This window comes from Bos taurus, chromosome 6, assembly GCF_002263795.3.
Source record: "Bos taurus isolate L1 Dominette 01449 registration number 42190680 breed Hereford chromosome 6, ARS-UCD2.0, whole genome shotgun sequence".
NCBI lineage: Eukaryota > Metazoa > Chordata > Mammalia > Artiodactyla > Bovidae > Bos > Bos taurus.
In genome coordinates this window covers 11,430,560-11,437,513 of record NC_037333.1, presented here as the reverse complement: position 1 = coordinate 11,437,513, position 6,954 = coordinate 11,430,560, and positions in this window count along the sequence as shown.

Here is a 6,954-nt window from a genome sequence, read left to right as displayed (position 1 = left end):
AAGAGTTGACTCACTGGAAAAGACTCTGATGCTGGGAGGGATTGGGGGCAAGAGGAGAAGGGGACGACAGAGGATGAGATGGCTGGATGGCATCACTGACCCAATGGACGTGAGTCGGAGTGAACTCCGGGAGTTGGTGATGGATAGGGAGGCCTGGCGTGCTGTGATTCATGGGGTCACAAAGAGTCGGACACGACTGAGTGACTGATCTTATCTTATCTTATGCTTCATCCAGCCCAGTGTTTCTCATGATGTACTCTGCATATAAGTTAAATAAGCAGGGTGACAATATACAACCTTGATGTACTCCTTTTCCTATCTGGAACCAGTCTGTTGTTCCATGTCCAGTTCTAACTGTTGCTTCCTGACCTGCATACAAATTTCTCAAGAGGCAGGTTAGGTGGTCTGGTATTCCCATCTCTTTCAGAATCTTCCACAGTTTATTGTGGTCCACACAGTCAAAGGCTTTGGCATAGTCAATAAAGCAGAAATAGATGTTTTTCTGGAACTCTCTTGCTTTTTCCATGATCCAGCGGATGTTGGCAATTTGATCTCTGGTTCCTCTGCCTTTTCTAAAACCAGCTTGAACATCTGGAAGTTCATGGTTCACGTATTGCTGAAGCCTGGCTTGGAGAATTTTGAGCATTACTTTACTAACATGTGAGATGTGTGCTATTGTACAGTAGTTTGAGTATTCTTTGGCATTGCCTTTCTTTAGGATTGGAATGAAAACTGACCTTTTCCAGTCCTGTGGCCACTGCTGAGTTTTCCAAATTTGCTTACACTCCCAGAATTTGTGTTAATATTAGCGTATTAATGGAAAGGCAATCTTAGACACCTTTCAGAAAAAGAATATTAGCTGTTTATAGAAGTAAACTTAATAAAGAGATATATAACAAATATTCACTTTACTATGCTGCATCATTAATGCTAAATAGCTCACGGAGTCCTTGTACTCTTGGTTTCTGCAGATCTTTCTGAAATTCATAGTAGGGTTGGAACATAGGTTAGAGAGGAGGTGGGGTGAGCTCTGATGCCCTAAAAGCCATAATTGTTGCTATCAGCTGTCCTCAAGCTCAAGCTCGTTTTAATTCTTGGTCCTTCACTGACTTATTTTTTTTTTAAATATTGTTCTGGCTTTTTATGGCGACTCTTATCTTCCATGTGTTTTTACTGCGACTGTCTTGGGTCTTTTTTTCACCTTTTCGTATTGGTAGGGTGAGTTTTACAACTGTCTAAGAACGATTCAGGATCTAGTATCAGCCATGGTCCAGTGGGGAAACAAAAGGGACACCATGCATTTGAACAGAGAGAATTCTGTACCTATTGTTAGGGGAGCATAAAACTATTAGTTAAATAACTGAGAGGATGGAAAGGAGCTATAAGCTCTAATGGAGGTAGCAGATCCAAGAAACACCTACCACCCTTCTGAAAGAGGCTGGAATTACTGAAACTTAATAACTTGGGAACCAGACTTTGTAAGCTGGGTGACACTAGTGTCTCTGAGGAGCAGAAAGTGATGAAGCTTGTTCTGCAAGTTTTGGAAACACTGAAACCTGGATTCAGTATTTTCTATGGGTCAGAACCAGAGAAGGCAATGGCACCCCACTCCAGTACTCTTGCCTGGAAAATCCCATGGATGGAGGAGCCTGGTAGGCGGCAGTCCATGGGGTCGCTAAAAGTCGGACACGACTGAGTGACTTCGCTTTCACTTTTCACTTTCATGCATTGGAGAAGGAAATGGCAACACACTCCAGTATTCTTGCCTGGAGAATCCCAGGGATCGGGGAGCCTGGTGGGCTGCTGTGTATGGGGTCACACAGAGTCGGACACGACTGAAGTGACTTAGTATAGTATAACACAGAGTGGGTCAGAACTGCCCTTGCTGAGGTTAAAAAAAATATATATATATATATATATATATATATATATATATAAACTGCTAGGATGATAGTCACAAAGCAAGAGGAAGGCAGGATGTCCACAGAAAGCAATCAGGAAGATGCGAGTGCCTTCTCCCTCCTGCAGGCCCTCAGTTTCCCTTAGCACCCCCTATTAATGAGGTCTAACATGGATATACGGAGAAGGCAATGGCACCCCACTCCAGTACTCTTGCCTGGAAAATCCATGGATGGAGGAGCCTGGTAGACTGCAGTCCATGGGGTCACTAATAGTCCAGTCCAGACATGACTGAGAGACTTCACTTTCACTTTTCTCTTTCGTGCATTGGAGAAGGAAATGGCAACCCACTCCAGCATTCTTGCCTGGAGAATCCCAGGGACGGCAGAGCCTGGTGGGCTGCTGTCTACAGGGTTGCACAGAATTGGACACGACTGGAGCGACTTAGCAGCAACATAGATATAACTGTGTATATGTATGCCTGACACGGATATAACTGTGTATATGTATGTCAAGACTGGGAGCTGACTGTGGCTCAGATCATGAACTCATTATTGCCAAATTCAGACTTAAATTGAAGAAAGTAGGGAAAACCACTAGACCATTCAGGTATGACCTAAATCAAATCCCTTATGATTATACACTGGAAGTGAGAAATAGATGTAAGGGACTAGATCTGATAGATAGAGTGCCTGATGAACTATGGAATGAGGTTCGTGACATTGTACAGGAGACAGGGATCAAGACCATCCCCATGGAAAAGAAATGCACAAAAGCAAAATGGCTGTCTGGGGAGGCCTTACAAATAGCTGTGAAAGAAGAGAAGCAAAAAGCAAAGGAGAATAGGAAAGATATAAGCATCTGAATGCAGAGTTCCACAGAATAGCAAGGAGAGATAAGAAAGCCTTCCTCAGCAATCAATGCAAGGAAATAGAGGAAAACAACAGAATGGGAAAGACTAGAGATCTCTTCAAAAAAATTAGAGATACCAACTAACATTTCATGAAAATATGGGCTTGATAAAGGACAGACATGGTATGGACCTAACAGAAGCAGAAGATATTAAGAAGAGGTGGCAAGAATACACAGAAGAACTGTACAAAAAAGACCTTCATGACCCAGATAATCACAATGGTGTGATCACTCACCTAGAGCCAGACATCCTGGAATGTGAAGTCAAGTAGGCCTTATAAAGCCTCACTATGAACAAAGCTAGTGGAGGTGATGGAATTCCAGTAGAGCTATTTGAAATTGTGTAAGATGATGCTGTGTAAGTGCTGCACTCAATATGTCAGCAAATTTGGAAAACTCAGCAGTGGCCACAGGACTGGAAAAGGTCAGTTTTCATTCCAATCCTAAAGAAAGGCAATGCCAAAGAATACTCAAACTACTGCACAATTGCACTCATCTCACACGCCAGTAAATTAATGCTCAAAATTCTCCAAGACAGGCCTCAGCAATACGTGAACCGTGAACTTCCAGATGTTCAAGCTGGTTTTAGAAAAGGCAGAGGAACCAGAGAACAAATTGCCAACATCCGCTGGATCATGGAAAAAGCAAGAGAGTTCCAGAAAAACATCTATTTCTGCTTTATTGACTATGCCAAAGTCTTTGACTGTGTAGATCACAATAAACTGTGGAAAATTCTGAAAGATATGGGAATTCCAGACCACCTGAGCTGCCACTTGAGAAACCTGTATGCAGGTCAGGAAGCAACAGTTAGAACTGGACATGGAACAACAGACTAGTTCCAAATAGGAAAAGGAGTACATCAAGGCTTTATATTGTCACCCTGCTTATTTAACTTATATGAAGAGTACATCATGAGAAATGCTGGGCTGGATGAAGCACAAGCTAGAATCAAGATTGCTGGGAGAAATATCAATAACCTCAGATATGCAGATGACACCACCCTTATGGCAGAAAGTGAAGAGAACTAAAAAGCCTGTTGATGAAAGTGAAAGAGGAGAGTAAAAAAGTTGGCTTAAAGCTCAACATTCAGAAAACAAAGATTATGGCATCTGGTCTCATCACTACTTGGGAAATAGATGGGGAAACAGTGGAAACAGTGGCAGACTTTATTTTTTTGGACTCCAAAATCACTGCAGATGGTGACTGCAGCTATGAAATTAAAAGACGCTTACTCCTTGGAAGGAAAGTTATGACCAACCTAGACAGCATATTCAAAAGTAGAGACCTTACTTTGCCAACAAAGGTCTGTCTAGTCAAGGCTGTGGTTTTTCCTGTCGTCATGTATGGATGTGAGAGTTGGACTGTGAAGAAGGCTGAGCACCAAAGAATTGATGCTTTTGAACTGTGGTTTTGGAGAAGACACTTGAGAGTCCCTTGGACTGCAAGGAGATCCAACCAGTCCAGTCCATTCAAAGGAGATCAGCCCTGGGTGTCCATTTGTAAGACTGATGCTGAAGCAGAAACTCCAATACTTTGGCCACCTCATGCGAAGAGTTGACTCATTGGAAAAGACTGTGATGCTGGGAGGGATTGAGGGCAGGAGGAGAAGGGGATGACAGAGGATGAAATGGCTGGATGGCATCACTGGCTCGATGGAGATGAGTTTGGGTAAACTCCGGGAGTTGGTGATGGACAGAGAGGCCTGGCGTGCTGCAGTTCATGGGGTTGCAAAGAGTTGGACACGACTGAGCGACTGAACTGAACTGATGTCAGTCACCCGGTCTGTCAGTCACAGTCTGACTCTTTGAGACCCCATGGACTGTAGCCTACCAGGCTCCTCTCTCCTTAGGATTTCCTGGGCAAGAATACTGGAGGGTGTTGTCATTTCCTTCTCCAGGGGATCTTCTTGACCGAGGGATCAAACCTAGTCTCCTGCATTGCAGGCAGGTTCTTTACTCTCTGAGCCACCAGGGAAGCCAAACTAGCAAAGCAGGAATGTGGGTTACCCTCTCAGATTCAATATCAGAACACAGAGATGAAAAAGGTGATTTGGAGTAAAAGGTAATTAGTAATTAGCACAGGGTTTTCCCATCTACCATGGACTGTGTCTTCATTCATTCTTTCCTACTTTTAGAGCTCTTAACACTGACCTGTCACATTTCCATCCATACAACTTCAATCCCCTGCTTTGCATAAAACATCCTTACAGAGGTTTGCTCATTATTTCTAGTTACTTCTTGTGATTTTTGTGTTAAAATACTTCCTAATGAGCTGGTTTACTATATAGGAAATCAAATTTTACCCCTGCATGGGAATGAAATAGGGTAACCTAGGTTGGCTGCTTTCTCAAGAGTTCTATTGTGGATTACCAGGGGGATACACTTCATACAGAATAGCGAATTGAGTAATCCAGTAGGGCAGTGAGCAAAATAATTGTTGGGAATCTCCTGGTGTTAATTATCTAGATAAAGTTTATGCTTCTGCACAAGTGAAAAGTGGATTAGGCAAGGTATATACATTATTTTGTTGGCAAAGTAATGTCTCTGCTTTTGAATATGCTATCTAGGTTGGTCATAACTTTCCTTCCAAGGAGTAAGCGTCTTTTAATTTCATGGCTGCAGTCACCATCTGCAGTGATTTTGGAGCCCAGAAAAATAAAGTCTGCCACTGTTTCCACTGTTTCCCCATCTATTTCCCATGAAGTGATGGGACCAGATGCCATGATCTTCGTTTTCTGAATGTTGAGCTTTAAGCCAACTTTTTCACTCTCCACTTTCACTTTCATCAAGAGGCTTTTTAGTTCCTCTTCACTTTCTGCTATAAGGGTGGTGTCATCTGCATATCTGAGGTTATTGATATTTCTCCCCGCAATCTTGATTCCAGCTTGTGTTTCTTCCAGTCCAGCGTTTCTCATGATGTACTCGAGTGCCGAAGAATTGATGCTTTTGAACTGTGGTGTTGGAGAAGACTCTTGAGAGTCCCTTGGACTGCAAGGAGATCCAACCAGTCCATTCTGAAGGAGATCAGCCCTGGGATTTCTTTGGAAGGAATGATGCTAAAGCTGCAACTCCAGTACTTTGGCCACCTCATACGAAGAGTTGACTCACTGGAAAAGATTCTGATGCTGGGAGGGATTGGGGGCAAGAGGAGAAGGGGACGACAGAGGATGAGATGGCTGGATGCCATCACTGGCTCGATGGATGTGAGTCTCAGTGAACTCCAGGAGTTGGTGATGGACAGGGAGGCCTGGCATGCTGCGATTGATGGGGTCGCAAAGAGTCGGACAGGACTGAGGGACTGATCTGATCTGATACATTATTTTCTTACTGTGTAAGGGTGTTGATTCATTGTGTCTACAGAGTTCTAGCTAGAGAAATAGACACAAGGGTATGAAAAGGTTGATACCCCTGGAGGAGCATGATGTGTAGGTAAGCAGAGTGGAAAAACTTTAAGCCCTGTTCAAAGAAAATCTTCAAAGCCAGTAGCTGAACTCATAAACAGCAATAAAATGATAAAGTGTAACAAAGCTGTAGCAATTACCATATCAATTTACCCATATATTTCTCTAATCCTTTCCGCATATATCATTATAGCAAAATATCCAGATGTAATAATAACAGGAAATTTCAAAGTCCTTTGGCAGAATCTCCAGAAGACTTTGGCCCATTCAGAGTCCTACTGCATTAGCAGAAGGCAAGACCTATTGGCTTTGATTCAGTTTTTAAGTGACTCTAAGGGAAATGTCTTACTGGGCTTAGTTGCTATGAATTGCTATTTCTGTTTAACCAGAGCACATGATTTTGGTAATATACAATGCTTAAAAGTATATAACTAATCATTATCCAACTGTGAAGTGGAAACTGATACCCTTGCTTAACATGGCAATAAAATCTGTCACTTTTTCAATTGTGAATATTTCAGTTTTATGAAAAAATGGAATTTTTGCAGACTATATGAAAATATTTTATTGCTCAGAAAGTAACACCATATCACTTAATATTTTAAAATTATTTCAAATATAAGAATTCAACTGTTAGTTAATTGGCATGTAATTGTCACATAAGAGTCTATAAATAACTCACTCAGGTCTGGATGCTTAGTTTCTTAGGTTTTGACAGATAAATAAAAGGAAACAGAAAGAAA